This window comes from Solanum pennellii, chromosome 3 (genome assembly GCF_001406875.1).
Source record: "Solanum pennellii chromosome 3, SPENNV200".
Lineage (NCBI taxonomy): Eukaryota > Viridiplantae > Streptophyta > Magnoliopsida > Solanales > Solanaceae > Solanum > Solanum pennellii.
Window position 1 is genome coordinate 16629204 of NC_028639.1, and position 23234 is coordinate 16652437.

General features: G+C 31.5%; 1 pseudogene; it reads left to right on the forward strand.

Annotated features, from left to right (window-relative positions):
• The window catches only part of LOC114076477, a 96432-nt pseudogene extending 73622 nt beyond the window's left edge, over positions 1 to 22810 (forward strand).
• The last annotated feature ends 424 nt before the right edge of the window (positions 22811 to 23234 follow it).

Genomic DNA, 23234 nt, shown 5'->3' on the forward strand with positions numbered 1-23234 from the left:
TATATATATATAAACCATCAGTATTTTGAACAAATACTACATGCCTATATGGGCCAAGTCACATTAAAACATGCTCATCGTTCCAGACCAACATCATCAACCCAACCAACTACGACCACATTTTAAATCATTACAACTACCTGACCCTCACACTACAATCATGCATTGTCCACATTGCATCATAAAAATCATAAAGAGAGTTCAATATTGGAATGTAAAAGGATCCATGTATTGTAACACCCATCCTTAAAAAGAGCTAAATCTCAAAAGAACTAATTTGGAAAGACCTAATTTGAGATTTTTTTCAAATTAAGCTTAAATAATGAATTTTGGGTTAACTTCAAACGACCATATCATTAGTATATGGTGATTTAGGTGGCTCATAAGATATCAAATGAAAGGTCTTTGAATCCTCTTTCCAAAACCACCGAGTTTGCTAAATTTCATGTTCGGATGTGGGAGACATGCAATTTTGAAGTCAGCATGTCCAATTCAGAAATTTTAGCCAAAATTGATGAGAGTTGTAACATATCGCAACTAGATGGAAGTTTAAAATCTGGAAATAGTTACTTTTGGAAAGTATATGGAAATCAGGAAATTTTTAAGTATGTTAAAAGTGAGTTTTTGGTCAACTTCAAAAAAACATAACTCCTAGCTCGAGATGAGTTAGGTGTAGTTCCAGATATGTTTGGAAAGCTCTTAGAATGATCTTTATAACTCCGCCAAGTTTGCGTGATTTTAAGTTCGTATAAATAAGTTATATCTTTCGGAAGTTTGGCTGTTGGATTAAGAAAAGTTCAATCCGGATCAGGGAAGGGTAAATTAGTCTTTTCCTTAACTAATTAAGTTAATTTGTTTTTAGGAATTAATTAGTGTAAAACAAGATCTTTGGTCAGCTTAGAAAAGTTAGAGTTCACGCTAGGGCATGGAGAAAAGAGAAGAGAGGAAAAAAGAGAAGATAAATCAAGAAATCATCAAGAATGTTCGAGCTTTGGGTGTAAATTTCTTCGGGAGTGATCCGTACAAGGTATGTGAGATCACATAGCATTGGGTTAGTTCATCCACACACCAATCATGATTCAATTAAGCGAAATAATGTTTGATTTGAAAGAAAATCTTTGAAATCTTGATATAATTCTTATAGAAGTCTTGAAGGTTGTCTTGTTGAAGTTCTTGAAGTCTGATTCATGTTTCCGGGTGTAACTTTGGTTTTGAATATAGCATATATTAAGGGTATAAATGATTGTATGTGTTTGTGGAAAGAACCATTGAAGTTTAGATGGTTTAGAGTTGGAAAACGAAAAAGAAAAGTCGTCAAACACCTGGGCAACGGGGTGGGGCGTAGCACGAGCTAGCGCGCCCCAAAGAAGCCAATGAATGTTAGATTCTGGGGCGGCGCACAAGCCAGAGTGCCACAACTTGCCCACAAAATTTTGAGGGCTGGCGCCCTGCGCCTCTCAGAGAGCCATGGACGCCAGTTCTCCCCATTCTCCCCCCATTTTTTCGTACTAGTTCCTTAGTGGTGTACCTATGTTATCATGTGTTTGAATATACGTGACTCCTTTCATCTAACCATGCTTTCCGTCTCAGCTTTGTGTCTCCGAAGAAAGACATTGACATTTGGTGTACGTGAAACTCGAAGAAAGACATTGACATCGAGTAAGCGTTCTATTTCCCTTTTTTGCTCTTCTCTTCATTGTCATCCTTCTCACTGTTCCCATTTCCAGACATCATGAAAAAAAATTCTATTGAAGGACTTGTTGATTTTTCTATGTGTTTGGTGTTTTGTTATTTGTATGCTTGTACTACTAGTTCCTTAATTATAAAAGAAGTAAAGTTTATATAATCTAAAGTAAGCTAGATAGTCTTAGAATGCTTTAACGTCTTGATTGAAATAAGAATATTTCATAACTTGATTGGAAATATAAAGCTTATTATTCTGTAAGTTGACTATAATTAGAATTCATCAGTAAGGAAAAAATTGATTTTTAATCTAATTTTTTTAAAACTTGTAAGCTTTTCAGTTTTCCTAGTAAGAAATTTTCGAAACTGTGTATTTTGGATGATCAGTGGTTTAACTTTAGGAGATTTTTTTAATATATATTTACCTTTTGATTAATTCATAACATCTTGTAAGGAAGCATGGTTTCACTTGTTTTCCACTCAACATCATTTCGGAAACAAGCCACTACATCCTCCCGCAGTTGAGAAATAGGTATAAAGCTTCCTACTAAAGAAAGGAAGGATTATAAATAAAACAGTCATAAACCTGACATATCATAGTCCCAAAACTTAATTTTTGTCTCCATATTTTTTTAATAATGATAAATAATGTGTGCAAAGAAATATTGAGAGTTTTTTCAATGAAAATATCATATGAATCATGTTAAATGTACTCATTCACATGAGATATCCGGTAAGTGTGTATAAGCATACACAAGGGAAAAAAATCACACTGTGAAAAAAATTTTACTTGCTTTTTTTTTTTTGATATTCATTTGCTACTCTTCTTTCATTCTTATAGAACATGATATTATGTGGGTCTGACTGTATTTTGTTTTGATATCTGATAAGTATCTCCCATGCCTGTTGTGTTTGTAGTTCAACATCACTGAAAGTTTCTTTATTTAGACATGATAGTACATTTTTTCAGAAGCCAACTACACTCTTATATCTTTTTATAGATATAGCTCGAGGAAGAGGTCGTAGGAAGACCTTTGGTAGGAGTAGTCCTGATATTCATGTAAGCATGCCAACTATTTCCATGACACTATAGTTTCTCCGTAACAAGGTTGTACCCCAACCGCTGAAACATCAGGTCAAAGTAACATCCCAACTATCTCAGAGGCCCCTCCAATTACACCAAAAATAATGTCTTCAAATTAACACAGGTTGGAACTTTCTATAATATTCTCTAGTTTCATAACCAAGTCTTTCAGAAATGATGTTGATCCCAATAGAGTCAATTGGAAAAGTGTTTCAAACAATGTAAAATATGGTTATGTTGGAGAATTTAAGGTATTAATTTTCATCATAGATAAGTTTGGAAAGTGTATTCATACTTGAAGATAGGATATTTATATATTACTTTCAAAATTTATTTCAGAAAAAAATCTATTGGGACGTTTCTATTAGTGAAAGTGAAGTGAAGAGACATTGGTTGGTCAAGGCGGTCTTAAAATATAGAAATTTTATCTCTAAAATAAAATGGGGAGGAGTTAGACCAACTTTTGTACTTGAACATGTTTGGGAAAAATGGACACAACTTTGGGGAAGTGAGGAGTCTATTAAAAAGTTAGAAACAAATGCAAAGAATCGTTGTGGCGGCCATGAAGTTGTTGCTGGGACTCACACAGGTGGCGCTATCTCAATTAGAGAACATCGCAAGAAACTTGTAAGTATATATTTCACAAATTATATAAGTAATATCTTTAGGTTGTCTGATATATACTCTTGTGTCTAAATGCATATTATGCAATAGATATTTTTGTATGAGAAAAGTGATTTTAATTTTCTTTTGTAAGGGCTAGTGAAATGGATCGAGATCCAACACTAAGTGAGTTACATTTGCACGCACATCCATGTGCATGTTCATGATGGAATATGTTTTGTTGGTGAACGCTCTCGGATTATCCATGTAAGTCTAAAACATAGAAAATGCAAAAAGACATTTCTTTTTTAGGTCTATCATAATGGTTAATTTCATTTCTAGTATATGAAGATATGGTTGGTTTATGTTGTTGGAATATATGAAGATATAGTTGGTTTATGTTGTTCGAAGTAGTACTAATACATATAAATCTTGTTGAAAGTATTATTAAGATATATGGTATGTTTATGCTTTTGGAAGTAGTATATGAATATATGGTCGGTTTATGTTGTTTGTTTATTCTTTTTTTTAGAAAAGGGTAACTGATGTTGATTTATGCTGTTGGAAGTAGTATTAAGACATGCAAATGTACTTCTTTTTTATGTTTATCATAATCATCTGCAGATTCTTGCAAAGTAGACTTCATGTAATCTTGGTTCTTGGCATCATCTTTTCTTTTTCATTTCTTTCTCAATCTTCTTCCCTATTTCCCTGTTAGCGCATTGATTAAATTATCAGGAAATGGAACAAACTATAGTGTCACTGTCAAGTAATACAGGAAATATACTACATCATCAAGTTTAGTTTTTCCTTGATCCAGTCAGCTGAAGAAACTAGATGTAAGCTTCTAACTATTTTTGCAATGCATCATATAAGCCTTAATTATTTAATTGTACTTGCATGCACCGTGAAAAGAATGTTATTTGGAGTACAAATACAAAAGTCTCTCCTGTCATTAAATGTTTTTCATGTTGTGGCTCGGAAGTGTACTTACCTTGTGCATCTTCTTCAATAATGAATCAACCATGGATGTGTGTTTATTTTTTACAAGTTCATGAAATTTTGTGAATCAAACTTCATTTTCTCTTTTATTTCTGGGAATGTTTTTAACTTTGAGCACCCTGAAAGAATGAAAACTTCAAGCTTTCCCAATTGAATTCCCTTTGTTAGAATCTTAAATTTCCGTAGTGCTTCTGATTCAGCAAAACTAGCTTTTCAAGATCTCCAATAGAAAAAATTTTATTTCTACCAAACTTATGCATTCTACAAGAACCTTTCATGTGTTTTCCAACCTTTGAGCTAGCAAGCTGAGGCTGCTGCTTAGTTGGTATGACGGAAACTCTTGTTTCATATATACTTTCTAACTTGTTTCTTCATGTGTTTGTTGGGGACATGAATATTTTCTTGAATATTCTGTTGTCACAACTGTAACTTACAGTTTTAATCTAAGCTTAAATGTATTGTAAGTTGGCTAAAGAGTATAACACATTTAGTTAAGCTAAAAGGCTTATGTATGTTTCTGCCTATTCCTTCCATTTTAATTTTATTCCCAATCTTTAATATTTTCTCTTTACAGTAAAAATATGAAGAAATATTACGGGAGATAACAACCTCTCAGTATGATATTGATCAATGTGAAGCATACTACCAAGTTGCCAGGGGAGAAAAGAGGAAAAGAATGTACGGTCTTGGATCTGAAGCAAAAACTTACTAGATGCAGAATAGTTTTGCCTCATCCTCTGTAGCACCTTCAGTTTCACAATCAACATCGACAGGAAATATGAATGTGTTTGTGAAGGAAATGATTCCTTCTCTTACTAATAATTTTCTTTTGATTAATATGGAGCAGGTACAATAAGTGGTTACTCCCATTGACAATCCATCACTTGGGCACCCATGGTGCCCATTGCTACTACTAATGAGGAGGAGGTTGATCCCGTAGTTTCAAGTGATGAGGGTATTTCTTAATTAGTCTTCTATAGCTTTAATTTTTAATGTTGACTGTCTTTTGGAAACGTTCAAATTGTGCTATGACAATAGTTGATAAATGTAAGTTCTCTTAAGAAAGTTGATAGTTTGTTTTTGATGTGTTGCACCGAAAGTATGTGATTTGGAATTTGCTATCTACAACTTTTAAACCCTCTAAATATTATTTTATATGAATATTTGTTATTTTAGAGGTATTTAATAATACTTTAGCAATAAATTAAATGACAATTTGGTCGCTATAAAAAATATTGGTGGCAGATTAGCAACAGAACATTTTAGTGGCAAATATGTTGGCTAAAAATAACATAATATTTTGTGATGGACTAGTGACGGAATTTCTGTAAATTTCGTCGCTAGTTTATTTGAAGTGACAAAATTAATTATGAAATTAGCAACGAACTACATAAGTATAACAGCGAACCAGTCGGTCACTAACGACTGACAACGGATATCATTCGTCTCTAATGCGTCGCTAAATTTGCGACAGATTTATTTTTTCGTCGTTAAGAGATTACTAATAAGAGAAATAGCAACAACCAACAATCCGTCGCAAATCCATCACAAATCCTGTTGAGCGACGAAATAACGTAGATTAGCAACAAATTTCGTCAGTTGCTAAATGCGGTTTTTTTTGTAGTGATATCATGGATCGTAACTCTTGAATTTATAATTTGAATTTAAGAAAAGATTAAGAGTCGAGTTTGAGAGAGTCGTTTGAGTTATTTTGAGAAGTCTTTTACAATCTTTTAAAACTTGTTTTTAAAGCTTGAATACTTGAGAATGAGGATGAGGAGAGTTGAGTTATTTCTTATTTTTTATTTTCATCATCTTTATTCTTATCATTTATAAATTTTCATTTATAAATTATTTCCATATGTATTTAAATCTACGATCATAATTGATGTTATTGTTTTGTAAAATTTTGAACTAGAATTGATTTAAAATGATTTTTCATATATATACTTTCACATTACACTCATAATATAATGTTGGGGTGCTTATAACGTATTAACTTAATATAATTAGTATTAACAATAATATATTAATTATTTATATAAATTAATTTCAAAGTTTTTAATACTAAATTCTAAAATTATTTGTCATAGTTAAGTTATACGTATTTGCTAACGAATAAAATTTTACGCATATTTAGAAAGATTAAAGATATCTAAAGATCCAAAAACTAAAGAAGAAATTTATAGTAAATCAAAGGAGTGGAAGATGATCAATTGTTTTCATCTTTTGATTTTTTTTTCACATTGAAAATAATTTATTTTTATGTGGTATAATATTAATTTGATAATTTATTTTAATGTGGTTTATATTAATTTTATTATATATCTTTTATTTAATTGGTTCAATATTTTGTACATTTCTATTTTCTTAAATTGTATTAGATTAAATGAAAATCGTCTTAGTTTGCAGGATTAAACGAGAGATGGGCGTGCTAAAGAGGTTGCAACATAGTAGAGACAATATTTTTAATACTACAATTTAGATTAATCTATGAAATCATAATTTAATTAATTAGCACAAAGATCAGTTGAAGACATGCTACATATGTTATTAGTCTTCATTATACTAGAAGAAGGAGAAGTTGTTAGAATAATGTGTCTTTGAGAACATACCGGCATGCCACGTAAATTAGGATAAAAAATTGTTAGCATTAGATGTATATAAAATTAAAACATTATATATGATTATGCATGCACTTTTGTTACTAAACAATAATTCGTGTTAGTTATTTTTAAAATTTAATACTATTATATTTTTAAAATATCTACGGGAATGGTTGGATAATTGGTTTATATGGATCCTTCCTGTGTTAAAGTACATAGAAAAATCGCAATGCGCGGGCACATTTTCTAGTATATATAAAAAGGAGAAATATAGAGAAGATGATGTGACACCTCTCTATGACCTCCATTACCAATTATCTTTTTTTCTCCTTTTTGGATTTATTTTAAAATTTAAATGAATTATATTTTACTGTAAAAATAAATTTATTTTCTTATTATAAATAAGTATTTTATTTTAAGGAGGAAAATTTACACCAAACACTCTTCACATTCCAATTTATAATGAGTACAACTCACACCTCTTTAATTTTAACTCTTAATAAAAAAATATTTTTCTTTTCTTTTCTTTCTTTTTCTAATGATAAATTATATGATAATATTTTTGTTATTTTAAGTATTTTTCGCTTTATTATTAAATTATACATCAATATATATTTATATAAACTTCAAAGCTAGATATAGACTGTAACAACCCATAAAAGTTTTTGAACCATGACTCGAACCGTAGTGAGTGAGCTTTTACCATGTAATTTAAATTTTTCTAAGTGTTAAGGACACTAGATGTAGCACCTTGTGTTCCAAAAAAGGATAGAGACAATTCATTCAATTCATTCATAAGCTCTTCTAAGTTAGGTAGGCTACAAGATAGCTAATGAAAGGTATTTGAACCATCTTTTCAAAGCCACCAAGTTTACTAAGTTTCGATGTCGTATGAGTGAGATATGCCCTTTTGAAACCAGACTGTCTAGTTAAGGAAAGTTACCCGAAAATAGTGAGGGGTATTGGTCTTTCCTTACCAAATAATATCTAGTACGTTTTTAGTAAGGTTTTAGGGGTCTAATATGATTATGTTAAGTTTTATAATCCTAATATATGCCTAGGGTTTTATTTGAGCGATCAAGGAGAGAAAAGAGGAGAAAGGAGGAAAGGATCAAGACGTTCGTCGAAGTTTTTGAGTTTTCTAGCGGATTTTCACGACGGGTTTAATCCCTAAGTGCTATGTAAGCTTTCATTGTGTTGGGTTTGTTCACACACACGTCAATCATGTTAATTTCAGCGTTAAATTTGTTCTAGAAAGTTAAAAGTTTGGTGTTCTTGAAATTTGTTTTCTTTCTTAAAATTTGTTTTCGTTCTTGAGTTGAGCTGAGATTGAGAAGTTCTTGAGATTATTGTGTGACTTATAGAGTTTTTTTTGAGTTAGATTCTAGTGTACATGTGTTAGGTATCTGAATCTAAAGAGGAGTTGAGAAAAAAATCGAATTTAAGAAATTGGGGTTAGAAAACAAAGAAGGAACAAGTCGAACAGATCGGGGTACCAGGTCAGCACTCTAGAAAAATTTTCTCCACGCCGCGGACTTGCTTCTCGATAGTGTTTTGTTGATCGTTTCTCAAGTTTAACTATATAAAACACTTCAAAACATCATCAGATCTTTCCTATAACCAATAACATCCGTTAATTCATAAATCACATTCAAGGTAGAATTGATAGTCAAGTCTTGAGTGTTCTTTCGAACATTTTGAGAAAGTCCCTTTGAGTCGTTTTGAGGAGTCTTATACATAATATATAACTTTTGTTTGAATACTCAAGGGAGTATGAGAGTGAGGAGAATGAAATCATGAGTCTAATTTGTCATCACGAGAACCTTCATATCATGAACCATAACTATTAAAGTCATAATTCACATTTAAGAGAGATTTAAGAGTAAAGTTCAAGAAAGTCATTGAGTTCAATTGTGTATCTTTTGAGATCAACTATTGATTCGAGCTACGTTTTGAGAAAGTATTTACGAGAACGAGAAGAGTCGCATACACGAGTTCCAAATCGTTATGTAAACACTTGAGTCAAGTCGTTCATACCCATAATTCTGCATGAACTCCATAAGTTGAGTATCTTTGTGAGAAGTAGTATCTTCAAGTTCTAAGTCTTTGAATATAGAGTTCATAATCCTTTTGAGATTATATTTCAATTTATAGGACTACTACATGTTACCCATGAATCACTTGAGTTGAGTTGCTCATGTCCATAATTCTGCATAAACCCTATAAGTCGAGCAGTGTTAAGATGAACATTATCTTTGAGTCCTTGAGTTACATAGTTCATGCTCATAATTCTGCATGAACCCTCTTCTTGAAATTAGTAGTATCATTGAAGCTCTTGAGTTCCTAGCATTGAGTTCTATCCATGGTTATTGAAAACCTTGAATTGAGTCGTTCACGCACATAATTCGGTATGAACCCTATTTTAAGAAAAAGTTCATTTCTTCTAAAAAAATATATGGGGACTATGTATTCCCAAAGAGTAAAATATTTTCACATTCAAACAAGAAAGGAAACTGAGATTTTCAAAAGAGTCTTTGAGATAGTTGTCAGTAATTAGTAAATGCTTTCACAATTAAGCGAGAGAGGAAACACTGATTTCCAAGAAAGCCTTCAGATTAGTTTTTGAGTAATTATCTCAAACCTCAGAGTAATGTTTTTAAACATATGAGCTAGTGTATTTTTAGAGTAGTATTGATCACCGATATGGGGGAGAGATCAGACAGCTATCATCCCCCATAAACCGTGTGGCCGACATGGTAGAAACTGATCATACTTTTTAGATGATTCCTTAGTGTTTCTTTTGCATAAACTAGTGGATCCACCCTACTAGGTGTAGGACGATTCTGGCAGCGTGAGGTAAAACATCATATCATTACATAGCTCACAATGATGATTTTCAGTTAGAGAACCTCAAATAGTTATATATTGTATTGTTATATACACAAAACTTACTTTGTATTTTTGTCGCGACCAAAAATCACAAATCGTGATAGCACCTATTTTCCCAACCGATTAGTAAGCCAATCCAATACTTTTACCAATTCACTTCATTATATAAAGTAGAAATATAAGTGAAAAATAATATCCAATCACCAAGTAATTTTAAGTATGAAATGCGGGAACCTAAATTACCACACCAAAATTTAGTATCATAAGTATAAGACTTCTAAACTACGATACAAGTCTGGAACTAAATGACAAACCTAGACGAGAGAAATATCCTGTCTAAATACTAAAATAAAATAATAACTTCTAAACACATAAACGGAGGTGTGGGACACTGAACAATCAAATAGCTCACCACAACTCCAAGATAATTCAAAACTAAGCTCTGAAAGCTCCCCGAAATGCACTTGAAACTGAAATCCAATTTGCACCACAAAAGAGTGAAACAAGTATAGCATGAGTACGAAACCATGTGTACCCTGTATATCTCTAGACTGACAACGATGAATTAGTGACATGAGTATATAAGAAAATAATCCCTTGATTTTTCAAGTTCATATCATATTTATCCACCAAGATTTCATCAATAGGGATAATTAAATGTCTCGTATTTTCTAAACACCAATAGAACACACAATTAAGCCAGAATGAAGGATGTAATGAGATGCAATGCAATGCGACACAATGAAATGTTATGTCTGAAATGCACAATACTCTCTCAACCATATATACATGATACTCCTCGAAAATGCATTGAGTTCATGACCCACGGAAAACTCGCGAGGTCTATATACCGACACGGACGATCTCCATGTGCCTGTGCGAATGATCTCAGCGCACTATCATAAAATCAAACAATCCCCAGCACGGACGATCTCCTCGTGCCCAACTTATAATCATAACCTTTCTCTCGCACGGAAGATCTCCACGTGCCCAAATTATTGTCATAATTCGATCTCGACACCGATGATCTCCACGTGTTAGACATTTACTCATACACAATCTCATGTCAATGCGTGTGCACGATATGATATAAAATAAAAGAGATAATGCAACATCTCAAAAAACCAAATATCGTTATGACATATAATCACTTCAATCATCACAATTATACGGTTTCAATAAAGGAACACAGTCACACACAATAAATCAAGTCACTAAATACTTCAGCTAATTCCCATATGCTTTGACATTCTCAATTTACAATATATCATATTATAGTAATAATACTGGTCTTTTATAATATAGGTACTCGTACCAATGCTTGTCACACCATTGGTACGAGACCCCCATCTTTCGTCGTTATCCATTTTCTATTCCATTTTAATATTTAATTAGAAAACCTCGCTCAACGAAGTCTAACAGTCTTAAAAAAACTGGAATACTGAACACATGCCACAAATCCTCAAGAAATTGCATTTCCCTTTCGCAGGGCTTCGAAGTGTTCTCAATCTATCAAATATGCGTTATTCATATGTAACCAAATCGGTAGACACCCATTACTATACTCCTAGCCTAGACTCCAATACCTACCCAAATTGTTTTTGATTCTAGGTCTAAAAGGATAAAATCGGAATTTTAGTAAACAAATATTATATACTCAATGTACCCATAAGACGTAGAGCACAAATTTATAATCAATTTTCAAATGGTCAATTTATACATTCAGCCTCATTTTCCCCTAAATTTCAAACCTAGGGTTAAGTCTCAAATTCTAAAGAAATAAACCTAAGATTCTAGAACTAAACCGAAAACATAAACTAATCAAATATCTTGTTCTTAGAAATCTAACATACGTTGATTTTATCAAAAGGAATCTTCCATGATTATTCTATTATTAAACCTATCATTATGAACAAAGTTATCTGGTTATCATTACTTTATGTCATCCCTCGATTTTGAGAACAAAGAAATTTCAATAATAAAAAAAATAGGTACCACTTCAAAAAGAATCTCAAAAATTATCTAACTAACCCACTAACTATAATATTAATTCTACACCCGATATACATACTCTCTATGTAGAGAAAACATGGTTTACCTGAGCACCGGTCGGCGTTCCTTTGTGAGCCAAATTTTAATCTTCTGTTATAATAATAATTAAAAAAAACTAATAATCTTCTTATAACATATTTTAAAAAGTGGGTTAAGTGCGGTACATGGTATGAATTGAGTTGTGGACTTGGGCCATTAATCACTAACTAAATTTATTTTATAAGATTATCGGTCAATTAAATAACCATAATTATATAAATTGGTCAAATTCCTACTTAATATTTATGGAAAGAGTCTTTCATTATAGAAAAAAGTCTAGTGCTCAAAATGACTTAAGTAGTGGTTACAATTTTCATATACAAGCAGATTTTATCTTGTATCATTGCATACAAACAAAGTTATATTGTATTTTTCAATACATTAAGTTGTTTTCTACTATTTTAAAAACTTTTCACGTATTGTTATTTTATATTGAGTTTCATATCCAGATTAAAGTATACAAAGTAGAGTATCTAGAGTTCAGTATCAAGAGTTAAGTATACAGAGTTGAGTATCTTGAGTTGATTACCCATATCTTATTTTTGAGATTGAGCATTATTTCACTAAGTAGAATATCTTCTAATTGAGTTCAGTCTTATTGAATTGAGTTGACTATCTTATCATTAAGTTGAACCCTATAATCTTTTAGTTGAGTTGAACTATGTTTCTTTGAGTTGAGTTGAGTGAGTTGAGAAGAGGTAAATGTGTTTCTATTCCACCTGTTCAAGCATATGTTATGCTTTATAATTCCCTTTACATGCTCGTACATTCCATGTACTGATCCATTTGTATGCATCATTTCATGATGCAATACAAGTTCTCATGATTCAACATGCGCTTCGTTGATACTTCGTGCAGTTTGATTAAGCTATGGTGAGCCTCTTTTCTTTCAGAGGGTTCCACTTGTACTTTCAGTTATATCTATTGGTAGGATTTTGTGCGTCTTATCTCGACTACCTTCTTTGTCAGTTGAGGCTTCATAGATAGACAATAGAGTTTTAGAAGTCCGTAATTTATTTTGTTAAATATTTTAAAAACTTAAGCTGCATATTATGGCAAGTTGAATATATTATTTTTATTCAAAGTTGTCTATTCGCTGTTCATATTATCTCAAAGTTGAGTATTTGAATTTATTCAGTTTTTAAGCTTTTGCGTGCTTAAGTTAGTCTTCCGCTTAAAGTCAAACATGATGATGATTCGCTTGGGGACCAACAATGATTCTTGAGTATCGACCACGTCCAGGGTGTAAACTCGGATCGTGACATAGACAAAGTAATGTACTACCTTCTATAACTTAGGATACCATTATCTATTTCTCTTTTTTGAGTTTCTAGCTTTATTATTTTTATTAATCAATTATTAAATAATGAAATTTTTTATCATATAATTGCATCTAATATTATCCCTTGAGTTACACAAAAAGCTATACTTATTTACATTCTTTACTTAAGTAACATGTCCCATCAACTTTTCTTCCTAATTTAGTAACGTGTCCCATCAACTTTTCTTCCTAATTTTTAATGCTTAACCAATCTATAACTAACACTTAAATATAGAAATGCTAAATGCTCATTTCTATTTTCTCCAATTTCCTTTTTATCTTAGTAAAAAATTTATTGGCTTTCAATTAATCATTGTCTTTTGATTCTTCATTTTAATTTTTGTTGGTTTTCTTTTCTATTTATTAGATATGTTTGTTATGTTCTGATTTCAAACTAAAGGTTTCGAAAAAATTTTACAACTTTGGCAAGTTTGTTAATCTTTGAAAAAATAATAATTTTAGAGTCGACACTTAGTTTTTAGGAAAAACTTAAGAAAACCTTTTAAAGGGTATTTTTTGAAAAAATATTTAAATTATCATGAAAGAAAATGAAAGGTTCTTAAGTTATTCTAATGAGCTTAAATTGTCTAACTTGAAATAATTTAACAAGCGATAAAAAACAAGAAATATTATTTAAGAAATAACATAATAAATCTGATTAGGATTTTATCTAGTTCAAAGGCAAAACAAACAAAAGTTAGTAAGATCATAGCAAACACACCATATAAATGAGAGAATAGAATTTGGGCTTCCAGGCTCTTGCTGTTGCTGGCGCCTACTTTTCCGACCTTTTAAGTCGGAGAAAATGCTATTATTTAGCACTTTAAGGCTGCTACTACTGTAACAACCATTTTGGTCTTTTTCAGCACTAGAATTTTTTATTGCATAAAAGATTTTTTCGATAAAATTAAATGAGTATTTTGAATTATTAATAACTATAATTATAAAAATAATCAAATAATTTTAATAGTTTAGATAATTGATGGTTAAAGAAAATAATATTAGAATTAGTAGTAAGTGACTTTTACCACTTTCATTATTAATTTTATAATAATTAGGATGTACAAATTTTGAGGAAATAATTAAAACAAAAAGGGAGAGGAGGAGAATAACGATGCGGCACAACCTGGAGGCTACCATCGCTTCAGGTAATTGATACTTATATAACTAAACTTCCATTCTCTGTTAATTTATAGAATATAAGACTAAATTAATAATAATAATAATAATAATAATAATATTATTATTATTATTATTATTATTATTATTATAATTATTATATATGTTTGCTGGAAATTAATGAATTGAGGAACTAAAATCTTATTATAACGTTACATTAATTACAAAAATTGAACTTACAATTTATGACAACTTTTGGACTGATTCTCCTATTTTATTGTTAATAATTGGCAAAAGATAATTATGGCATAGTGTTGGCCAAGAATTTAGAAGTTAATGAATATAATATGTTGGTCTAGGAAATGATTATTTCAGAAAATTGAGGTTACACTGAATTGATAATATTAGTTGGTTGTTTTGTTAGTGTAACGTAATAAAAATGGATTTTAACGTTGTTTAGTCATTCACGTGGGTTTGAGTTTTTCGCATTATCTTAGTACCTCTTAATGGCCAGTTAATTATTGACAGTGGACTAATTCATTACATACATATAGTATATCGAATGAATAGAGTCACATGAAAGTGAGGGTCTACAAATTACACACAATTTTAGAATCTCGTTATAGATCAAGTTTTGAAATATAGAACTAGGTAATTAAATGTTAGATGTATCAAATTAATTAAATTCCATTAAAATTAAGCAAATTAGAGGAATTAAGACATATCCTTAGACTTGAACGTTAGAAAATTTACTATAGGATTGGATGGGTTGTTGAATCTAGCCCATACATGTATAGTAATATGGGTTTCAATAGACTCGTTTACTTACAAATTATGCATACTAGGTAGATTGAAAACGTTCGGAGGCATTGAGGAAAGGAAAAGTATTGAAGAAATAATTTACCTGACTTCGGTTCTTTGGCAGAGGTAGGTTATGTTTTATTCTATTTGATAGATAACTCTTAATAGTGATTGATATGCATTGAATGATACTGTGAAGTTCTCTATATACTTTATTTTGTGATTGTGTAGCTTGGATGTGTGGTTTGTGATTGGTCTAAAATTCTGAGACCGTGAATTTTATGATCTTGAACCCTCTTTATCGAAGTGAATCCTTAAATAAAGAAGGCTTGATGAAATATTATCAATGAATTTAAAGTGGTGATAATAAATGATAAATTAACGGTATAATTGGATCGGAGTGTCACGTTTTGACAATATATTCTTGGATCAGAGTGTCACGTTCTGACACGATATTCTTGAATCGGAGTGTCCGTTCTGACACGGTATTCTTAGATCGGAGTGTCACATTTCGACACACTATTCTTGGTTCGGAGTGTCACGTTCCGACACACTATTCTTAGTTCAGAGTGTCACATTCCGACACAGTAACATTAAAGGAAAAAGATATGGAATTAACTTAATGTACCCAATCTCAAAGAACCCATTTCTCAAATGAGCCTGATATGGAGGCATGAGTCCTCATGAGTATGCTTGATATGTGATTGATTATGTAGTCGCTTGTTTATGTTGTTTGTTGTTTACCACCTTTAAGTGTCCTACTGAGCCCTACTTGTGTTTTTCTTTGTTTTCCTTTTATGGCGTGCAGCAAGGGTACCATCGACTTTGAATCGCCCTCAGCTCTAGCTAGTCTCAACATATCAGATTCAAGGGTAAGCTATTCATTCAAGCTTGGGTTGGATTCTCTCGGTCATGACCTGATGTCCTTAGTTTTTTGACATATACTATTTTTATTTTCTTTTGGTGTTTGTAATATTCTTAGACTTAGTATTTGAAGATTAGATGTCCTTGCTCTGATGACTTTCAGATTTTGGGGGATAATATGTAACAGACTTTAGAGGTTTATCTGATTGGTTACTTTAATAAGTTTTGGAACTTTCACATTATTTTGTTATTCGTAGTTGGATTATTGGTATATGTTGGAGTTTGGATTTCTTGGTTCGCCTATCTCGGAGGTTAACTGTGGTAGCCACTCACGACTCGATTTGGATCATGACAACTACCCTGCTAATACTGCTGCTATATTCATTATGGGTTTCAACCCAATTTTTCTCTTCAATATTTCAGCCTTTTGAGGCTGTTGCAACTCTACTTTAGCTGGTGTCATTTTCAGACTTCTCAAGTTCAAGAAAATGCTATTCTTTTAGTCCTTCAGGCTACTTCTGCTGCTTTCTTCTTGGGTGTTTAACCCAATAATATTAGTTTCCTTTCAATCAGCTTAAAGGAGATTGACTCAAAGAGAAATGAATGCAAAGAATGGGAGTATTATCAAGAACAACAAACTAACATCTTAATGGCTTACATGTTTGTATTGTCTAAATGAGATATTATGATCTGACTTGTTGTGTGTCTGTATGCTATTAAACAAAGATATTTCAAAAGTGACATAATGCATGCTTTTCCTACCAATTTTTCCCTTTAAACATGTTTTTGCATGGTCATCATACTTAATGCTTAATTGTGCTAACACTATCTTGTTCTTATTTTTACTACAAGTGTAGATTGAGATAGCTAGTGGATTCCCTAGTTGAAGGATTGGATTGTTATTCCTCCAGGACTTGGTATGTCCTCATGGATTCGAGGACTAAGAACTCTTATGTTTTATTTTTATGTAATAGAAATTTTTGTATTTCTTTTGATTTTAAAAGGACGTGTCCTTATAATGTTTAAGATTGTGTCTAAGATGACCATGTGAGACTTAGTATTTCCATTGCTTTATAAATGAGTCTTTGAATGTTCATTTTATAAATAAAAGTTTTAATTTCGCACTATTTTTATTACCTATGTAATGAATGAATGCTAAGAGCCTTGTAAAAGACCCCCTCGGAGACAAGTACGCCATGCCACTACTGTAACACCTCGCAACTAGAAAGAAATAGAAAGGAGTTAAAATCGGAAAATACTTATTTTTGGAAAGTATTAGAAAAAAATCTGGACATTTAAGTAAGTTGAAAATTGAGCTTTTGGTCAAATTCAAACGATCATGACTTCTATTTCAGGATGAGTTAGAGGTACTTCCAGATACAGTTGTAAATATCTTGGAATGATCTTTCCAACGCTGCCAAGTTTGCGCGATTTCCACTTCGTATGAGTGAGTTATGCCCTTTTGAAGTTGGACTGTCGGATTAAGGAAATGTCCAAATCCGGGATTTTAAAGAGTATTTTAGTCTTTTCACTACCCTATTATTTTATTCTGATTTTTAGGAGTATAAAATGGGTCAAGACTAAACTTAATCAGTTTTAGAAAATCAGAATTCTTTCATACTAGGGCTAAGGAGAAAGGAGAAGAGAAAAGAAGAAGGAAAAAGGGGAGATTTCATCAAGATCGATCAAGAAGCTTGGTATTTTTGGCAAGGATTTGCTTCGATCAGGTATGTGAGTCTCTCATAACATTGGGATCGTTCTACCATGTATCAAACATGTTAATTTTAGTTAGGATTCGTCTTAAAAGAGTTTCAATACTGACGATTTTGATACCCTTTCTTGAATTCATGTGTTGTTACTGAATTATCTTGGATTGTGAAGTTTTTGAATCAGTTACTTCACATTATAGGGTCGTTTCGGATTCGGTTCTTAGTTACATTTTAAGGATATCTTATTTTAAGAGAAATTGAGAAAAGGAATCAAAGTTAGGCAAATTGGGGTTAGAAAACGAAGAAGAAATTTCAAAGGGCGAAATTTTAAGGTGGTCGCGTGTCACGTGCCTAGTGCCAGTTTTGAAAATTTCAGCTTCACATCGAGGAGCTGAAACGAGGTGTTCTGAATCAAAGGACATTTTCGGAACAAGAATTTGGAATTGCCTCCGCGTCGCGGACCCACCTCGAAGTATTAATTTTTGGGTTTTCCCCATGTTTAACTATCTAGAATCATTCCTAAACATAATGAGAACTTTCCAAACACAAATCTTGATCCTTGAATCCATAATTCAATTGAAGGATCAGTTAAGAGTCAAAGTCAAGAGAAGTTAAGAAATAAAGTCAAGAGAAATCAAGAGTCAAATAAATAAGTCATTTCATGTTTTCATAAGTCTTTTACAAATGTTTTAACTTTGTTTTAAGACTTAAGTTTTGAGTTCAATAAAGAGTGAAGTTAGAGTTATTTATTCAATGAAGTATATGGGTACTGTGGATTCCCAAAGAGGTTTAAAAGAAATGTTTTCACATTTATACAAGAATGGAAACTGAGATTTCCAAAGGCCTTCGGGCTACTTTTCAGAAAAGAGTAATAGCTTTCTAAATTGCGCAAGCAGAGAAACAGAGATTTCCAAGATAACCTTTGAGCTAATTTTTTGAGCACTAATCTCAAACCCTCTAAGTAAGTATGTTTTAAAAACATGAGATCCATATATTTTGGGAGTAGTATTGAGCACCGATATGGACGAGAGTTCAGACAACTCACAGCCCGCATAAACCATGTAGCCATCATGGTTAGAATAGGGTCATACTTTTTTGATTAACCCTTTTCATAGTAGATTAGTGTATCCATTAGGCAGTTCAGGTGTTATACCTTTGGTCGAGTATAGGATGTGCTTGCAGTGTGAGATAGATCGTTGTATCATCACTATACTTCTTATGTAATGGTTTTCGATTAGAGAAACTCCCACAAAAGCTATTGTATTTTTATGTACAAAGTTTATTTATATTTTTAAATAAATCTAAGAGTTAATTGTATCTTTGCATACATACAAAGTTTATAGCATGTTTTACAACAATTATTATTTATATTGCACTTGTTTTTAAATTGCTTTATATTAAATAAGTCAGTTATACTAAGTTGAGTTGAGCCAGGTAAGTTCTTTCATTTTTTTCTGATTCATTCTAGCCTATGTTGTTTAGCATTCCAACTCGCATACTCGTACTTTCAATGTATTGATACCATTTGGCTTACATTGTATTATGACGGAGACGTAGGCAACGAGGTTCGGCATCCAGCGCACCATTGATCCAATTAATCACTCCATAGTCGGTTGATGAGCCTCTTTGCATTCCATAGGACATCTTTATTGCTTTCTAGTTAGTTTTTAGGATGTTGTGGGGTTTGTCCCAACATTCATCTGATTCATGTTAGAGGCTTTATAGATAGTTAGTAGTTTAGTAGTCTTTGCATTATCATTCTTATGTTAAAGACTTGGATTGCCATTTTTGCCAAGTTGTATGTTCATGTCTTTAAAACATTCTCAGTTATTTCATTATTCAGTTCAATTAAGTTCTGTGATCATTATGAGTGTTATTGTTATCTTTCGCTGAGTTAACTAAGCTAGGCCAAGGGTCCGCTCGAGGACAACAATAGTCATGGAGTACCGGCCATGTCCAGGGTATAGGCTTGGGGCGTGACAACAACCTAGGGGGGCTCTCGGATCATATCAGTGGGAGAATCAACACTACAATCCATAACATTTAACTAAAAAAATGAGGTTCCCATAAACTTCTACAAGAGTCTCAAGAACTAAACTAAAAAATGCAAAAGAAAATAACACCTAGAACATGAAGTCTATGTACCAAAACATCTGAAGTATAACCCAAGTCTAAACAAGAAGGGATGTAACCCAAATCTAATGAACTAAAACTAACAAAAACAAATGTCTAAGTTTGAAAATAGTGGACATAGGCGAAAGAGAATTACATGGCAGCTCCAAAATGCTAACTCACCCTTGAATTCGAAGTTGACGATCGCAAATATTTTAAGCGAAGTCTATCAATAACTGCTTGGAGATGTCCTGTACTAAAAAAAAAGAGCAAGTGCAAAATCAGTACACAACCACCGTGAACTGGTGAAATCACGCGGCTATCCCACTAAGTGCAGCATAAACAAGTTAATAGAACAATATAACCATGCAATTTATCGAATATATACAATATTGAATGTCATATATTTTAACAATATACATTTATCACAAGTAGTTGGTCATCTCATGAAACTCAAACCTAAACTGTTAGTGTACCGGAACATGGTATACGATCCCATAATTATGCCAAAACGTGATAATCTGATCCCATTTTATGTCGGAACCCGACAATGTGATCCATGTTAGTTATGATGGAACGTGGCAATCCGATCCATATACACACCATAGTCACAATCACAAGTAAACTCTCAAGTCATACAATCAAGAGTGATTCATTTCATATAATTATTCATCTATCTCATTTTCAACAAGTGTGAATCAACAATGAAACATTCAAATACTTACAAGCATCATAATGAAACAAAAAACAAGAGTATATCACACAATCATAGAATCACAACCATCACTTACCTCGAAACAAGTTTGAAACTCTATGAAACTTGGTCCTTCCCTTTTCGAATTTGTTCTACTTGTTCTTAGTCTACAAACAATCATAATAACACGGGAATCAATAAACAATCACCAATTACCCGAAACTATAACAATTCTATGAACCCCAGATCATTTCCATGATCCACAAGTATCAAATTTAGGGTTGTTTCCATCATAGAATCTATAACACAACCATTCCTCATCAATATTAACTCATTCTATTACATTTTACAGATCAAAATAGATTTGGAGAGTGAAAAACTTACCTTTACCTCAAAAATGGTGAAAAATGAGTAGGAGTTGCCTGGGGTTCGTTCCATAGCTCTAAAATTAAAAAGTGACAAATAAGGTCTTTTAGGGGTTTATTAAAAACATTGAGTCGTGTCTCACCCGCCACAGCAGCAGAAGTGTCCCCGCTACACCGATAGAAACCAGCACCAAAGCGGCAAAAACTAAACAAATAACTATACAAAGAATTTTGAAATCCCATATCACAACATACATCTAACCCACGATGCTCAGTAAATACCCTTTACGCTAAGATCGATTTTGATAGTTCTACTCACCCAAATTCAATTTGTAAATTCGTATGGATTCTTTAACAAGTTATCTAACTACTCAAGCGATCAAACTCATAAATGATTTCCCTACACCTCAATGACTATAATTTCATCCAAATCTGGAATAGGTTGGGAAAGGTTTTCCGACCCCAAATTTCTTCCTGTTGGTTTTTCTATAACAACGGAATCCGAACGTTACATGACTTAAGGGGAAAAATGAAGCATAATTACAGATTATTTTTACTGGATTTTTTTTACTTTGACTTGTATTAGTGACTTAGCTACTTTGCTAGAACTTTTTAAATTTTGGTTTGTATAAATATGTAGCTAAATGTATATGCTAATCATTTGATCCTTTAATATTGTTCTTTTTCTTTGTTATGAAGCACAATTAATATAATTATCCTATTTCAACAACAAAATATTTTTATGATGATTAGGAATTTCATTTTTATTATACTTGCAAAAAATTAATTGAAAATAAAAAAATATTAGTTTCATGATGCCTTTTTTTTTGCATACGTACCAATCTGTTTTCGTCACCGTTCTTTTTGTTTGAAATGTATTTATAATTTTTATGCGATCACCAATTATTATTATTATTGTTATTATTATCATTATTATCATCATCATTATTATTATTATTATTATTATTATTATTATTATTATTATTTTGTTATTTTTTTTTTTACACTTTATTTTCATTTATTTATTTTATAAATAAAATCAATGCATAAGTTTTAATACACTTAATGTCTAATAAAATTATACATTTGAATTATTTTTAACTCACATCTCTTCATGTTACTTGTAACTTCTACTATTAAATATTATTCATAGCTTTTGTATATTTTATTTTTCATAATTCTTATAAATAATTTATTACTGTTTAAAAAATTATAATAAACAAAATGTAATAATAAAGACATAATAAAATATTTTATTTTATTTTACTAACAATAAAGGCATTACTGTATGGAAACAATGAATGTAACATAATAAGAAAAATATATAAATATTTAAAGTGACCTTTTCACTAAAAATAATATAAAATTATAAACAAGTGAGTGTGGTAAAAATTAAACCTGGTTGATGATAGAATATCGTGTTGCGGATAACTTCTTAAAGGAAAACAATTAATTGTTAAAGAAGATTTTATAGTGTGTTGAATCAAGAAGAAGAAGAACGTGGATCATCATTTTATGGATGCAAAAGATGGATATGTTGTGGGGTTATTGATCCTATATTGTTTCTTGAACCTAACCACAATAACGACTACTCGACAATGGAATTAGATCAAGTTAGGGTTGGTGAGGCTAAAACATTGGAATATGATGTTCAAAAAGTAGTATAATGGAGAATAGAGAGACAACGTTCGAATTAGAAGAAGGCGATAGAGTTGATGATATTAGAAGTGAGGAAGATATATGTAGAATGTCGGAGGACATCCTTGACGTTGATATTCCTGAAGGAATTGATGATATTAAAAGTGAGGAAGATATGCATAGCACGTTCGAGGACATCATTGTTGATATTCCTGATAATTGGTTGGATATATATATACATATATATATATATATATATATATATATATATATGTATGTATATATATATATATGTATATATATATATATATGTATATATATATATATATGTATGTATATATATATATATGTATGTATATATATATATACATATATATAAATATACAGATATATATATATATACATATATATATATATATATATATATATATATATATATATATACACACACACACACACATAATGTCGATATTCTGATAATTAATATTTCATGAATTGTGCTAACCTGTTTTCACATTTCTTTTCGTATGCATGTGTATGTTGTCGTTTAATCCTAGCTAGCTCCATATAATTAGTGGCTACGACGAATTAAAGAAGTGATATAGCGTTTAGTTTTATCGATCTGGAGATTTGTTTATCATTTATGCACTTTG